Source organism: Carlito syrichta, unplaced genomic scaffold, assembly GCF_000164805.1.
Source record: "Carlito syrichta isolate Samal-C Ts95f unplaced genomic scaffold, Tarsius_syrichta-2.0.1 Scaffold311915, whole genome shotgun sequence".
In the NCBI taxonomy this organism is placed as follows: Eukaryota; Metazoa; Chordata; class Mammalia; order Primates; family Tarsiidae; genus Carlito; species Carlito syrichta.
Genome location: NW_007256011.1, coordinates 69285 through 86597, shown reverse-complemented (window position 1 = coordinate 86597; position 17313 = coordinate 69285). Strand labels below are relative to the sequence as shown.

At 46.5% G+C, this 17313-nt stretch overlaps 1 protein-coding gene across 1 annotated transcript in view; it reads right to left on the bottom strand.

Moving 5' to 3' along the window:
• The window catches only part of CFAP77 (cilia and flagella associated protein 77), a 174877-nt gene that overhangs the window by 122127 nt on the left and 35437 nt on the right, over positions 1 to 17313 (bottom strand). The window lies entirely within an intron of this gene.

Genomic DNA, 17313 nt, shown 5'->3' with positions numbered 1-17313 from the left:
CCAGTCTGGGCGACAGAGTGAGACTCCAACTCAAAATAATAATAATAATAACAACAACAACAACATGGCCAGTTGCAGTAGTTCACACCTGTAATCTCAGCACTTAGGGAGGCTGAGGAGGGAGGATTGCTTGAGCCCAGGAGTTGAAGACCAGCCTAGGTAACATAGCATGACCTTTTCTCTACCAAAAAAAAATTAAATTAATTAGCTGAGTGTGGTGGTGCATACTTGTGGTCCCAGCTACTCGGGAGGCTGAGGCAGGAGGATCGCCTAAGCCCAGGAAGTCAAGGCTGTGGTGAGCCATGACAGAGCCACTGCACTCCAGTCTGAGTGACAGAGCAAGATTCCAATTCAAATAATAATAATAATAATAACAACAACAACAACAACTTGACCAGGCATAGTGGCTCAAGCCTGTAATCCCAGCACTTTGGGAGGCTGAGGTGAGGGGATTGCCTGAGCCCACAGGTTCGAGAACAGCCCAGCCAACTTGGCGGCACCTCATCTCTACAACAGTTTAAAAAATTAGCCGGGCATAGTAGCACACTCCTGTAATTCCGGCTACTTGGAAGGCTGAGGTGGAAGGATCTCTGGAGCCCAGCAGGTTGAAGCTGGGGTGGCTGTGAACATAGCACCACACTCCAGCCTGGGTGATGGAGTGAGACTCCAACTCAAATAAGAATAATAATAATAACCTAAAAACAATAAAATAAAGAGGGAAATTAAAAAACCAATCTCCAGACTGGCCAGCTCTGTGACACCCTCTCTGACTTCTAGTCTCCAGGCTGCCTGTCCTTGTTCATGGTCCCATTTTTGGGCTTTTTCCATGACCTGATCACCGGGTCACGTGTGCCTATCTTATCATTCTGGAGGCAGAGTCCTTGGCCCCTTGCTTCCTACTCCATAGCAGTCAGAGGCTTCACTTAGGGAGCTTCCACTGTGTTCTAAGTATTGAGCCAAGTGCTTCCTTGATGCTCACAACAATCCCAGGGGGTGGGTATTACTATTCCTGTTTTACAAGGAAATGGAGGCTCAGAGCAGTTAAATAAATAACTGCCCTGGCCAGGCATGGTGGTTCATGCCCGTAATCCCAGCATTTTGGGAGACGAAGATGGGAGGATTTCTTGAGCCCAGGAGTTTGAGATCAGCCTGGGCAACGTAGTGAGACCTTGTCTCTACAAAAAAATAACAAAAATTAGCCAGGCGTGTTGACACTTGTCTGTAGTCCCAGCTACTCAGGAAGCTGAGGTGGAAGGATCACCTGAGTCCAGAAGATCAAAGCTACAGTGAGCTGGGATTGTGCCATTGCACCCCAGCCTGGGTAACAGAGTGAGACCTTGACTCAACAAATAAATAAAACACATGCCCAGCTTCTGTTAGAGTCATGCCTTAACCACGGGTCTTACTGCCTGATATACAGCACACAAGAGAGGGAAAGTCCTCAGGAATGAATGTTTGGTTGAATCTATGCCAATGTGGAAGCCATCCCAGTTTTCTCCTACTCTGAAGTTATAATTAATTGTTCCCAGGGTCATGCAACCAAAGTTTTGTGATGTACATGTAATATCCGTGTGTCTGTCTTTCTTTCTTTTTCTTTCTTTCTTTCTTTCTTTCTTTCTTTCTTTCTTTCTTTCTTTCTTTCTTTCTTTCTTTCTTTTCTTTTCTTCTCTTTCTTTCTTTTTTCAGTCAGAGTCTCTCTTTGTCACCCAGGCTAAAGTGCGCGCTCACGACCACTGCCGCCTCGACTTGCAGGGTTCAGGCAATCCTCCTGCCTCAGCCTCCCAAGTAGCTGGGACTATAGGCATGTGCCACCATGCCTGGCTAATTTTGTTTTTTGTATTTGTAGAGACGCGGTCTCGCCAAGTTGTCCAGGCTGGTCTCGAACTCCTGGGCTCAGGCAATCCTCTCACCTCCGCCTCCCAAAATGCTGGGACTACAGGCATGAACCACTGTGCCTGGCTAAGTGTGTGTTTTCTTGATCCACTATAACCGGAGCTTTTTCTCTCTCCCCATTTCTGAATTAAACCAAAAAGCTAAATTAGTCCTCCGCCCAGGAGACCAGTATTACCTTGAGAACAGCTAGCACCTCCAAGTTCTCATCTAATTAAGCTACACTCCCAACCAAAGCACATAACAATGTCACCACATTAACAATGGCTGCCTCCCCTGGCAGTCCCTAACTACAGAATACAGTGGCTCTCTGTAAAACAAATAATCCCACGGTCGTGTAAACTGCACTCCTAAGCAGGTCTTTCCCTTCAGCGGATGGCCTTTGAGCGTTGGGTGGTTTTATTAAGAAATATTCGAGGGCTCAGCCTGTAATCCCAGCGCTTTGGGAGGCTGAGGTGAGTGGATTGCCTGAGCCCGCGGGTTCGAGACCCGCCTGGGCAACTTGGCGAGAACTCATCTCTACAATAAATCAAAAATCAGCCGGGCTTGGTGCTCAGCCTGTAATCCTGCGCCTTAGGAGGCGGGGGTGAGTGAATTGCCTGAGCCTGCGGGTTCAAGACCCGCCTGGGCAACTTGGCGAGACCTCATCTCTACAATAAATCAAAAATTAGGCGGGCGTGGTAGCGTGCACCTGTAGTTCCAGCTACATGGAAGGCTGAGGCGGAAGGATCGCTGGAGCCCAGCAGGGCGAGGCTGCGGTGGCCGGCTGCGGCCACTGCACTCCAGTCTGGGCAACAGAGTGAGACTCCAACTCAAAAAAAAGAAAAGAAATATTCGAGTGTTGGGTGCAGAGAGGAAGTAGCAGGTTGGTTCTTTAATCAGACCAGTTTCTTGGTGTGTCCTACCTTTTAGTGTTCTAGAAATCTGCTCTTTCACCGCATGCGTTGTACTGAGTGTGTGAAGTCTCTGTGTTCGCTGCTTTTGGCAGCTTTGTGTGTGTTGGAGAGGAGTGTTAATATCAGAACACACGGAGGGTGCTCTGGGTATCCCTGACAAGCCAATCTGCACAGAACAGAGCCACGTCTGGCATGTTGCTTTGTGGGTGGCATGGCCTAGAAAGGGCCACACGCTCCAGGTCACAGGAGTAAGAATCCCCTCCGAGGCTGGTGATGAAGACAAAGTCCCATGTCACCTGGCCAGGGACGGCATTTTTTTTTTTTTTTTTGAGTTGGAGTCTCACTCTGTCACCCAAGCTGGAGTGCAGAGGCATACTCACAGCCACTGCAGCCTCAACCTCCTGGGCTCAGGCGATCCTTCCACCTCAACCTTCCAAGTAGCTGGGACTATAGGCATGTGCCACCATAGCGGACTAATTTTTTTAATGTATTGTAAACAAAAAAATAATAATAAATTTAAAAAAATGTATTGTAGAAGCAAGGCCTAGGTTGTCCAGGCTGGTCTGGAACCTCTGGGTTCAGGCAATCCTCCTGCCTCAGCCTCCCAAAGGACTGGGATTACAGGCATGAGCCATCATGCCCGGCTTGGGGGTTGCTTTCCACTATTTGCTAGGCTTGAAATGAAACTGGAATTAAAATCATGTGGCTTTCCTTTTCTTGGAAGTGGGCCCTAAAATAAAAAATGATCAATTAATTTGACCTAGTTCACTCTCTGCATCCCCCAAAAGAGGCTGGTTCTAACTGACAGATGGGAGAGTGTCACTTGAGCTACATTTATAGCAGGTGTCTGCTCATTAGTTGATTTTGGGGGGAAAAAACACAAACTGCCGAATCAGTGGCAGAGCATGGCATCTGGAGGGAGTCAGCCTGGAGTCTGAAACCTGGCTGCCCTGTGGTACTGACTCTGAGACTTTGGGGCAAATCATCCAATTGCCTTGGGTCTCAGTCTTCTCCTCTGCAAAATGGGAGAACTAATTCCTACCTCACAGGGGTGCTGGGAGATCAAATTTAAATGAGGTGATGCTGATATTCACTTAGCACACTTTCTGTGGCCCAGGCACACCCAACTTTTTTTTTTTTTTTAATTTTTTTGTAGAGATAAGGTCTTGCTGTTTCCCAGGCTGGTCTTGGATTCTTGGACTCGAGCAATCCTCATACCTCCACCTCTCAAAGTACAGGTGTGAACCACTGTGTCTGGTCAACCACGGTGTTGTCTTTATTGTACAGTTCCATGAGGAACATTTGAAATAGTCGTGCTCACATGGCTACTGCATATGTACTGACGTGGAGATTCTCCAAAGCTTGTTTATGAGGCTGAGCCAACAATGATGGCTCACGCCTGTAATCCCAGCCCTTTGGGAGGCTGAGGCAGGAGGATTGCCTGAGCCCAGGGGTTCCAGACCAGCCTGGGCAACCTAGTGAGGCCTCGTTTCTACAGTACATTTTTATTTATTTATTTATTTGTTTGTTTGCTTACAATACATTAAAAAAAATTAGTCAGCTATGGTGGCACACGCCTGTAGTCCCAGCTACTTGGAAGGTTGAGGTGGAAGGATCGCCTGAGCCCAGGAGGTTGAGACTGTGGTGACTGTGAGCGTGCCACTGCACTCCAGATTGAGTGACAGAGTGAGGCCCAACTCCTACTGGGTGTTTCTGACCAAATCTCCTACTTAGAATTCAAGCCTCATGCGAAAAGGCGACGTTTCCTTCCATAGGTAGGAATGAACTCAAAGAATGAACAAAATGGGGGGAAAGGTTTATTAATTCTGAAATTGTGGTTCTGCCATTATGAAAAACAATATAGAGGTTCATTAAAAAAAAATTTGGCTGGGCACGGTGGATCACACATGTAATCCCAGCACTTGGGGACACCGAGGTGAGAGGATCGCTTGAGCCCAGGAGTTCGAGACCAGCCTCGACAACATAGTGAGAACATGTCTCTACAAAAAATAAATAATTAACCAGGATAATGGTATGTGCCTGTAGTTTCAGCTACTTGGGAGGCCGAGGCAGAAGGATTATTTGAGCCCAGGAGTTTGAGGCAGTATTGAACTGTGATCATGGACTGCACTCGAGCCTGGATGACGTAGCAACACCCAGTCTCTAGAAAATAAATAAATAAAAATAATAACACGATATTGTGTGCCTGAAATTTGCTAAGGCAATAGATCCTAAATGCTGTCACCATAAAAAAAAAACTCTGTGAAGCAATAGACGTGTTAATTAGCTTGAATAAGGTATCATTTCACAATGCATGTGTATGTTAAAATATCACGTTGTGGCCAGGCTCGATGGCTCATGACTATAATCCCAGCATTCTGGGAGGCCAAGGTGAGTGGATTGCCTGAGCCCACTGGTTCAAGACCAGCCTGGGCAACTTGTTGAGACCTTGTCTCTACAATAAATCAAAATTTAGCCAGGTGTGGTAGCACGCACCTGTAGCCTTCCAGCTACTCGGAAGGGTAAGGTGGAAGGATTGCTGGAGCCTAGCAAGTTGACACTGGGGTGGCCATGAGTGTGCCACTGCACTCCAGCCTGGGCGACGGAGTGAGACTCCAATTCACACACAAACACAAAAATCACATTGTACGCTGTACATATACCAGGGTGCCAAAAAAATGTATACATATTTTAAGCATTGTTAAGAGATGCTCAAGCCGGGCTTGATGGCTCAGCCCATAATTCCGTGCCTTTGGGAGGTTGAGGTGAGTGGATTGCCTGAGCCCGCGGGTTCAAGACCCGCCCGGGCAGCTTGGCGAGACCTCATCTCTACAATAAATCAAAAAATTAGCTGGGCGTGGTAGCGCACGCCTGTAGTTCCAGCTCCTTGGAAGGCTGAGACGGAAGGATCGCCGGAGTCCAGCGCATCAAGGCTGCGGTGGCCGGGAGTGGCCACTGCACTCCAGTCTGGGCGACAGAGTAAGACTCCAACTCAAAAAAAAAAAAAAAAAGAAAGAGAGATGCTCACTGTTATTGGAAGTTTCTGGAGGCTGAGGGTAACCATTCTGAGCACCTCTTGTAATGGCAGAAGTCAAATGTGTCTTGTATTCATTGTATTGAGTATTACAATTTTAATTCAGTTTTTTTCCTTTCTTAAAATGTGTATATATTTTTTTGCACCCTCTGTGTACAGTTTTTATTTGTTATTTATAGCTCAATGAAACTAGAAAAGAATTCTGAGGTCAAGGTCAGCGACTCCCCTGGCCCCAAACTTGCTGGTAAGGAATTGACTGTTCGTGATGTGTCTTCTTGCCACAACAGGCGGGAGAAAGAGAGCCAGCATTAGGGCCTCCTCCTTCAACCAGCGGCACAGATTGGCTCCACTCGGTGTGGCCCAGAGGCTGCCTGGGTGAGAATCAACAAAATGCAGGTTGCTGGGCCCCTTTCTGAGTCTGACTTTCCAGATATGGGCCGCAGAAGCCGTATTTTGGACAGGCTCCCTGGGTAGTTAAGGGAAGACAGAGGGGCACTGTAAGCTATCTGTCATGGCTTCATGAGAGCTGGTGTTCACATGGTGCCGATGGAAACTAGGCCCACCCATGCCCGGAGATTCCGAGACCCTGAGCGGAGGGAGGCAGGAGCCGAGTTCAGCTCTGCTCTCTGTGGCTACTGGAGAGGATGTTTGAATTCCCTAGATTTTAAGAATGCACCATTCAACTATTCTTCCATAGTGAAATATCTGACCAGTCACATTTTCATGTGCTCACTGCACCCATAAGCAAACCTAGATCTTGAGGAAAGTCCCTACCACAGTCCTTGATAGGCCAGTTACATTTAAGTGAGCTTTTTTTTCTTTGAGTCAGAGTCTCATTCTGTTGCCCAGGTGCACAATCATGGCTCACCACAGCCTCAACGTTCTGGGCTCAGTTGATCCCCCTGCCTCAGCCTCCTGAGTAGTTGGGACTACAGGTGTGAACCACCACGCCCGGCTAATTTTTTGTTTTTTTGTAAAGACGAGGTCTCACTATGTTGCCCAGGCTGGTGTCAAACTCCTGGATTCAAGCAATCCTTCCACCTCGGCCTCGCAAAGTGCTGGGATTACAGGTGTGAGTCACTGTGCCCAGCCACGGTTCACTATTTAGGGCTACTAAACTATGTACTTAAAATGGTTAAGATGGCAAATTTTGTTATGTGTATTTCACCACAATTTATTTTTTTTTTTGAGTTGGAGTCTCATTCCATCACCCAGGCTGGAGTGCAGTGGCTCTCATGCTTACGGCCACAGCAGCCTCGACCTGCTGGGCTCAGACGATTCTTCTGCCTCAGCCTTCCAAGTAGCCGGAACTACAGGCACACGCTACCACACCCAGCTAATTTTTGATTTATTGTAGAGATGAGGTCTTGCCAACTTGCCTGGGCTGGTCTCAAACCCGCGGGCTCAGGCAAGCTACTCACGTTGGCCTCCCAAAGTGCTGGGATTACGGGCTGAGCCACCAAGTCCAGACAATTTTTTAAAATCTAAAAAGTAGAAAAAAAGGCAATAACCTGCAAAGTCAGTATTTTACCGGTAGTGACAAATGATTTACAATACACCTCACAATGGATCCAAACGCTATAAGATTTCAGAGGACCACAGTCTAGATCCCTGTCAGCCAACCAGCCAGCCCACAGGACTCAGATCAGCCTTCCTACCTTGCTGTGCACGCCCCCTTTTTTATTTTATTTTTTTGAGTCAGAGTCTCACTCTGTCACCCAGGCTGAAGTTCAATGGCACAATCACAGTTCACCATACCCTCAGGTGTCTGGATTCAGGCAATCTTCCTCCTCAGCCTCCCAAGTAGCTGGGACTACAAGGGTGTTCCATCACATGCAGCTAATTTTTTTACTTTTGTAGAGATGAGGTCTTGCTATGTTGCCCAGGCTAGTCTTGAACTCCTGGGCTCAAGTGATCCTCCTACCTCTGCCTGCCAAAGTGCTGGAATCACAGACATGAGCCACCACGCCCAGCTGGTCTTCTCTCTTGAATCTGACCACAGGCCACCTCCGAAACATATGGGACCCTGGAGGCAGACCGTGATCCAAGAGGATGAACTGTGGCATGGATGTGTTCAATGTGTGTGTGCTGCTTCTCCATTTCTCTCTCGTTCCCCTTTCCTGGCGTGTATCCAGCCCATAATAAGGCAGATTCTCAAAGGAGAGAGAATACTTCCTGCCCAAATGACAAGCTGCGGATTATGCAGATATCTTTCCAGATGTGGCATTTGTCTCCCTGGCAATGCTGCAGGTGGCTGTGGGTTTGCTTGGCTGGAAAGCTCCATCTGAGCGCTTATCCTCACAAATGCCTTGTTCTGTTGCTTCTGCTAATGCCCAGGGCTTCCATGTGATGGCTGATTTCCCTCTGGGCTGCAAGGCCACCTCTCCGCAGGAAATGGAAAAGGAGAGAGGAAGGGGTGTTTTCAGAATCCAGCAAGGGACCAGGTGGAGCCCTTCACGCTGGTGGCTACTCAGTTCCAGTCCCAGGAGTGTCTAAGCTCCTGATTTGTTTATTGGTCCTGAAGGGCCCAGCACAGAGCTGACACTCAATCCAGAGCTGGTGAATGAACTCAATGGTTGATTGAATACAACGGGAAAATGGCCCAGGACTGCCACTGATGTCGTGCAGTGTTGTGGGTGCAACATGCATGCTTTGCAGACCCAGACGAGTGATTTTCTTTTCTTTTTTCTTTTTTTTTGAGTTGGAGTCTCACTCTATCGCCCAGACTGGAGTGCAGTGGCTGCTCCCAGACACCGCAGCCTTGACCTGCTGGGCTCCGGCGATCCTTCCGTCTCAGCCTTCCAAGTAGCCGGAACTACAGGCGTGCGCTACCACACCCGGCTAATTTTTTGATTTACTGTAGAGATGAGGTCTCGCCAAGTTGCCCACGCGGGTCTCGAGCCCGCGGGCTCAGACAATCCACTCATCTCGGCCTCCCAAAGGCGCAGGATTACAGGCTGATTTTCAAGTGCCAGGGTTTACTGTTCAGGTGGGTCCGAAAGCCCCATGTATGTCACCTGGAGTCCTGTTTTCAACGTCGTGCTCAGATTTGCGCCTTGGAGACCACACTGTTACCCTTCTCAGAAAGAAGATGTAACATGTCTTGGGTTAACATATTAGAACATTGCTACTGCATGTGTAAGTGACAACAACTAACATTTTGAAAATGTAATAATCAAAACTGAGCATTATTGCTTCACAAGGGGCTAGTTTACCAAGATAGTCTATTTCACGTAAGACAGACACAGGTTTATTTTATTTTATTTATGTTTTGGGGGAGTCGAGTCGGAGTCTTGCTCTGTCACCCAGGCTGGAGTGCAGTGGCACGTTCACAGCTACCACAGCCCCGACCTGCTGGGTTCAGAAGATCCTTTCACCTCAGCCTTCCATGTAACTGGAACTACAGGTGTGTGCCACCGTGCTTGGCAAATTTTTTGATTTATTGTAGAGACAAGGTCTTGCTATGTTGCCCAGGCTGGTCTTGAACCCCTGGGCTCAGGCAATCCTCTCACCTCTGCTTCCCAAAGTGCTGGGATTACAGATGTGAACCACCACGCCTGGCAAGGTTCACTTTAAATTAGAAGACTTTTTTTTTAAATAATGAGCACAAGTGTTCATCAGTGAATGAATGGATAAATAAATTGTGGTACATCTGCTCAAAAGAATATTATTCATCCATTAAAAGGAATGAAGCCCCTGGTACTTGCTACAATATAGACGAAACTCAAAAACATGCTAAATGAAGAAGCATATTATATGAATCCGTCTCTATAAAATATCCAGAATATGCACTTTTTGTTTTGTTTTGTTTTTTGTAGAGACAAGATCTCACTTTGTTGCTCAGGCTAGTCTTGAACTCCCAGTCTCAAGAGATTCTCCCACCTCATCCTCCCTAAATGCTGGGATTACTCCAAAGTATGAGAATCACCAAGACCAGTCAGAACATGCAAATCCATAGAGACAAAAAGATTAGTGATTAGGCGAGAGGGGAGATAGGTGAGAGGGGAGTGGAAAATGATTCCTTAAAGGCTACGGGGTATTCTTCTGGGGTCATGAAAAAGTTTCCAGAGGTGCTGGTTATGCAATACTGTGAATGTACAAAATGCCACTGAGTTGTATACTCTAAAATGGTAATTGTATATTATGTGAATTTCACGTTAATGAAAAAACTAGGCATGATTTTGAGTGTAAAATAACCTATAAAAAAGGTATATAAAATTGTATAAAATGATGCAGCATGAATTATAACAGAGATTTTTTCCTTGTTTTTTTTTTTTTCTTGGAGACAGTTTCACTCTGTCATTCGATCATGGCTCACCGTAGCCTCGACCTCCTGGGCTCAGGCGATCCTCCCACCTGAGTAACTAGGGCTACCGATGTGCAACACCACATCTAGCTAATTTTAGAGATGAAGTCCTGTTATGTTGCCCAGGTTAGTGTTGAACTCCTGGGCTCAAGTGATCCTCCCATCTTGGCCTCCCAAAGTGCTGGGATTACAGGTGTGAACCACCATGCCCGCTGGGCCTGTTGTTCCTTATTGAATAAATTTTGTCAGTTACAATCCCATTAAGATGCAAATGACATTCTGTCAAGTGAGAATGGTCGGTAATCCACCCCACTGTGATTGATCCCTTGTTTCATGTCCCCACTGGCTTGCAAACTCCCCAGAGGAGAGCAGGGGCTTTGTTTGTCTTATGCCATGTATTCCTAGTACCAAGATCAGCTCCTGGCACACAGTAGGCGCCAAATAAGTGAATGAGTACCGGCAACGGAGCTTCACTTAAGCTGAGACCTTGTTGCAACACGGATTCTGATGATTGGAAGGTCTAGGGTGGGGGCCGAGATTTTGCATCTCCAAGAAGTGCCCAGGACTGAGGATGCTTCTAGCCCACCACCCACACTTGGAGGAATAAGGAGCCCAGGCATGCCCAGCCCCAAGCCTTGCACCTGAGGAAGAAGAGGTCTCCCAGATGTGAACCCAGATTTTGAGTCTCCCCAGAGCTCATTGCTCACTCTGCCTCCTCGCACTGAGGCAGCCTAAGGATGTCCTTGTTGTTACCCGAGAAGGATGATTAAGGTAATTGGCAACTTTTTCCCGTGATTCCAAGGTAGGCTGTCATTTCAAGGAAAATACGTCCACTCCAATTCGGAACACTCGGTTTTCAATGTTTTCTTATATGTGGTGGGGGCAAGGGGGAGAGGGATTCTGTGGCCCCCCAAAGAAATATGCTGTTTTTCTCCCTTTGTGTTTCCGAGCATGTAAACTCAGCTTGAATCACAGCTAATAAATAGGTCATCTTGTACTTTCAAAATAAAAACATGCCGTATTTCAGTGGAATAGCAACTGTACATTAAAAAGCTGTCAACTTCACTACAATTTCCCTGAACCTTGCACTGCAGAAAGATACCTTGTCACTCAGAGTTGAGTGCAGTTTTACTGAAATATTTCCTTGTCTGCGTAAATAATGAGTAGAAGTGCATGAAAATATCTGGCCCACAGCCTCCTCCCCCCATCTTCTTCCAAAGAAACAGTATGCAAATGACAGATTGTGGGGTGAGCTTTTCAACACTTCACTGGGAAAACAAAGGCCAGCAGTCCCACTAACCCTGGTGTTGTGTATTTAGGATGTAGAGAGGCGGGGAGAGGGAAGGGGCAAGGAGAGAAAGGTGACCGTCACGAAAACAGTGGTCTCTGCAAGCTTCAAATCAAGAAGGCTGGACTGTCACTCAACAGCTATTTTGGGAACACACACAGGTTGCATGAGAAAGCGCGGGATAGGGTAGGAATTTGCAGAAGAAGAATGGCCCAGACCCCAGAGGGTGTTTACGTGAAATAAGGCAGCCCACCCAGGATGCAGGGTTCAAGACCCAGGTTCAAGAACCACTCTTAAAGTTCCGTCACCTCTCTGGGCCTCTGCTTCCTTGACCCTCAAATGATCACTGTAATCAAGATGGGCCATCATCCAATGAGATAATAAATGCAAGGAGACTCTGTAAATCCTCAAGCATGATCTAGATGTCCATCATAACTTGTCAATAGCTGGTCGATGAATACCAGCAGGGTTATGGACAAGAGGAGGGGCTTTGGAGTCAGCCCAGAGGAGCTTCAGATCTTGACTCCAACACTCGCTAGTCATGTGACTTCAGGCAAGTTCTATATTTCTCTGAATCTTGGCTCCCTCGTCTGTAAAATGGGGATAATAATAGTGCCTACTCTTGTCAGGTTGTTAGGAGGATTTGACGAGGGAATGTGCCTTAAAACTAAGGCCTGGTCCATAGAAAAGGCTCAGTCAAGTTCTCGCTGCTGATGCTGCTGTTAATGGTGATGATGGTGTTGATAATAAGGATGATGGTGAAGTTAATGATGATGTTGTTAACACTGATGCTGGTGGTGATGTGACACTTTTACCCCCAAGATTTTGATGTGTGGTAGAGACCACATTCCCCTAAAATGGATACATTTGAGACTCAGTAGAAGCCAATGGTGTGCAAAGGTAAGTATGAATTAACTCACCAAAACTAATCATGACGCATTCAGGAAAACTGCAAGCCAATTGTTAAACACAGATATTATTATTATTTATTATTATTATTATTTTTTTGAGTTGGAGTCTCACTCTGTTGCCCAGATTGGAGTGCAGTGGCCACTCCCAGCCACCGCAGCCTCGACCTGCTGGGCTCCAGCGATCCTTCCACCTCAGCCTTCCAAGTAGCTGGAACTACAGGCGTGCGCTACCACGCCCAGCTAATTTTTGATTTACTGTAGAGATGAGGTCTCGCCAAGTTGCCCAGGCAGGTCTCGAACCCACGGGCTCAGGCAATCCACTCACCTCAGCCTCCCAAAGGCGTGGGATTACAGGCTGAGCCACCCAGCCCGGTTAAACACAGATATTATTAAAAATTAAACCAGGTATGGTGGCTCAAACCTGTAATCCCAACACTTAGGGAGGCCAAGGCAGGGGGATTGCTTGAGCCCACAAGTTTGAAACCAGCCTGGGCAACATAGTGAGGCCTTGTGTCTACAAAAAATACAAAAATTAGCTGTAAATGGTAGCATGTGCCTAGTCCCAGCTACTTGGGAGGCTGAGATGGAAGGATCATCTGAGCCCAGGAGGTCGACACTGCATTCAGCTGTGATGGTGCCACTGCACTCCAGCCTGGATGACAAAGTGAGACCCTGTCTTAAAAAAAAAAAATTAAATTACATAATCTTGCAATTAACTAAGTTAAAATAAAAACAACACAGTAAATACTCATAACTCATCATTTCCTACTTATTTTACTACATTTTACTATTACCTAAATTCTTGAGATTTATTTACATCTATTATTTATATGGTGAAAATACTATGCACCCATTGTCTCCATTCAGTGATCTTTCTAAAATGCAGAAGAGATTATGCTCCTCCTCTCAAATTCATCCCCTCTTTCTTTTCATTTCCTTCCTTCCTTCCTTCCTTCCTTCCTTCCTTCCTTCCTTCCTTCCTTCCTTTCTATTTTTGAGTTGGAGACTCACTCTGTTGCCCAGGGTGGATTGCATGACACCATCACGGCTCACCGCAACGTCGCCCTCTTAGGTTCAGATAATCTTTCCATATTAACATCCCAAGTAGCTGGGACTAAAGGCACGTGCCACCATGCCTGCCTAATTATTAATTTTCTTTTTTTGTAGAGATGAAATTTTGCTATTTTGTCCAGGCTGGTCTTGAACTCCTGGGCTCAAGCAATCCTCCTGCCTCAGCCTCCCAAAGTGCTAGTATTATAGGTGTGAGCCGCTACACCTGGCTGGCAAGCTCTATTATAACTTCTTTTATTGTTTTCATAACAGAAATTTTAAAATAGGGGTGCGGAGAAACCATCTGGGATATCCACCCCCTATACATAACTGTTACCACTTTTCATTTTTCAGAGTTCCTTTCCGGGCCCTGATGATGGGCAATGATAATTTTTGCCAAATGATAGCCACACTAGAGGATTAACTTTGTGTTCCACTTCTTCCTCCACTTATCAATATCTTGAACATTTTCCCCTTTGCTTGAAGTGTTCATAAGTATCACTTTTAACTGCCATGGCATTAAAGTGTCCAACCTGAAATGTAGAATGGCAGAATGGTTGTAAGTGATATCATTAAAAAGTTTTATTCTTGGCTACTGACTTTTTTTTGTTTGTTTGTTTTGTTTTTGAGTTGGAGTCTCACTCTGTCACCCAGACTGGAGTGCAGTGGCCGCTCCCAGCCACTGCAACCTTGACCTGCTGGGCTCCGGCGATCCTTCCGCCTCAGCCTTCCAAGTAGCTGGAACTACAGGCGCGCACTACCACGCCTGGCTGATTGTTGATTTATTGTAGAGATGAGGTCTCACCAAGTTGCCCAGGTGGGTCTCAAACCTGCAGGCTCAGGTAATCCACTCACCTCAGCACTAGGATTACAGGCTGAGCCACCAAGCCCGGCTGGCCATGGACTTGTTAAGCTATGCTGTAGCCATGTGCTCTTTGAGCTATGGCCAGGCCATGTTTTCTTAAGCTTTTTGACCCCCTCCCCTACCCTGGGGAGGTGAATCACCTCTTTCTCTCTCTTTCTCATTTACTTTCTAAATAAACTATATTTCTAATCTAAAAAAAAAAGGTTTATTCTTTTCTAAATGTTCTTTTTACAAAGGTCACTCTGCATGTGTCCTCATGCCACAACAAAGGTGACGGGGCCAATTCTTTCTTGAAGCAAGAGTAAGAAATGCTTGTTCAGTCAACTTGGATCAAGTGGCTAACTCAGCTTCATTTGACCCAATCCTACTACAGTGAGTTGAAAAGCACCCCTCCAAAGGATATGTCCCTGGAGCCTGTGAATGGAACCTTATTTGGAAAAACCATCTTTGTTGATGTGATTAAGTATCTTGAGGTGAGATCACCCTGGATGATCCTCATGGGTTCTAGATTCAATGACAAGTGTCCTTATGAGAGAGAATAGGAGAAGACAGACACAGAGGAGAGGCCATATGACCACGGGGACAGAAATCAGAGTGATGCAATCACAAGCCAAGGAACACCTGGAGCCACAAGAAGCTGGAAGGGGCAGGGAAAGACCCTCCCCTAAAAACTTTGGAGGGAGCCCAGCCCTGGCAACACCTTGGTTTCAGACTTCTGACAGAATGTATGTCTGCTGTTTCAAGACGCCAAGTTTGTGGTGATTTGTTATGGTAGTCACAGGAAATGAATAAACCTACCAAATCTGTTATCAGACCATCCCCTCTTCATTCCTCAGGTTCTCCCAGGGAATGAGCATTTGCTGCTGGTTCCAGTCCACCCACTGAGCGGATACCTTCTGGTAAGAGAAAACTCAGACTCACCAGCATAAAAATCCCACTTAGCAGAATCTACATGAAGTTGGAACCTGTGTTTCTTTCACTAGTCCAGTGTGTGGTCCGATAAGTCCTGAGCTGATATCACCAAGCATTCTAGGGAAAGACAACAGGTTGAAACGAAGGGGGAGGACCCTAGGGTGCCCTCACAGTATTGAAGGGTGGGGTCATGCTGGGCTCCATTAAATTCCACGTTAATTGAATTCTGGCCATCTTGGCGGAACCAAATGCTTTTGGGATAGACATTAAGTCAGCTTGTGCACGGCATTCTCAACCTCACTGGGTATCAATGAGGCTTCTTCAACTTGACTGGTCACCCACCTGGGGAGCCAAGGCTTTCATAAACAAACTGGCCCCTTGGGTTCAAGGGAAAATACTCTGAAAAAGGATTCGGGTTCCTTTCACTTTTATTGAGTTCAAAGCAAACACAGGCTCTTCCTAGAATATTGTTATTATTATGCTTTGGCATCAGGGTCTCACTCTGTCACCCAGGCTGGAATGCAGTGGCACAATCATGGGTCATGCAGTCTCCACCTTCTGAGCTCAGGCAACCCTTCTGCCTCAGCCTCTCTAGTAGCTGGCACTACAGGCACACACCACCACACCCGGCTAATTTTTTTGTAGAGATGAGGATTTCACTATATTGCCCAGGCTGTTCTTGAACTCCTGGGCTCAAGTAATTCTCTCATCTCAGCCTCCCAAAGTGCTGGAATTACAGGTGTGAACCACCGTGCCCAGTTTTGAATATTGCTATCACTGACAGTTGGAGATAAAATCTCAGATCACTAAAAATACAATTGGTGTGAGCTTATCCTACTCAGAACGGTGATGAATAAGAAGGGGTCTTCTAGCAAATTTGTGAAAATCTGTCTCTCCCAGAACCCCAAAATGCAAGTTGCAGCATTCAGTAAATAAATAAAATAAGTGGGAATCTCATGGTGACATTTCTATTAGCCTACTCTCTGCCTGTCTCATTAGCTTTCATGGGGAGAGGAAGGATTGTTTTAATTAGCAGGGTTGAAAAGTCTTGCTTGGGCTGCCTTCCCTCCTGCTGTCCCCAGGATTACCCTGTCAGCTTATAAACACAATCCCGAATCATTACAGCCCAGGACACCACCTCCGAGGCGGCAGAAGAAAGGGGACCCACTCGAGTCCATGTTAAGCGTCTTTGAACAATGCTCTTTCCCCAAGCATTCAAGTATAATTCAAGCGTGATATTGGGCTTTATCAAACAGCTCAATATCCTGTCACAGAAAAGCCCTTTCTAGTTTGGGACCGCCCATGTGATCCCTCTTTTTTTTTCCTTTTGTGCACCACGCTGCCCAGGCAGCGCACGCATCTGACGAATGACCATGCTCCATGGGATCACGGTTTCAAAGTCCCCATTTGGATTTACTTGTTAAATGCTCAAATTGAAAGCCTGACCAGAAACAACCTGCCCCCCCCCCGCCCCCCACAGGTTCCTATATCCGTTTCCAAGTGTTCGTGGGCACTTGGGGGCTTGATAACGCATGGACTGTTGATATGAATCGTGTTTCAATTACACAAAATTGTATGCATGGATATTTTCATTCTCAATGAGGCCAAATTGCAAATTCATAGCTTCCGCCCACCTGTGCACATGGCTGCCTCTTCCTTGACGAAGAAGAGCCTGGCTTTGAATCTTAAAATGAAAGTTTGGATTGAAAATAAATCTAGACGTTCATGGAAATGCCAAGGATACTATTTACTGGGAGACAGTCTCCCAGGTACTCATTAAACTGTTTATTTATTTGCTCATCTGACAAACATTTATTGAGCACCTACTTTATGCCAAGCACTGCAGACACTGGGGATAGAAAAATGAAGAGGACCCGGTCCCTACTCACAAGGAACCCACAAGAACAGACATCTTCGTATACATGGTAGGAGCAGTGACAGAAATACACACAGGTTGTCACAGTGGGAAGCCAGGGGTGGGGGTGGTGGGGAGTGCATAAAATATTTCAGAGCAGATTTGGGGTCAGGAAAGACTTCCAGAAGAGGAGACTCAGAGCTGGGTTTTAAAAGATTAATGAGCCGGGCTTGGTGGCTCAGCCTGTAATCCCGCGCCTTTGGGAGGCTGAGGTGAGTGGATTGCCTGAGCCCGTGGGTTTGAGAC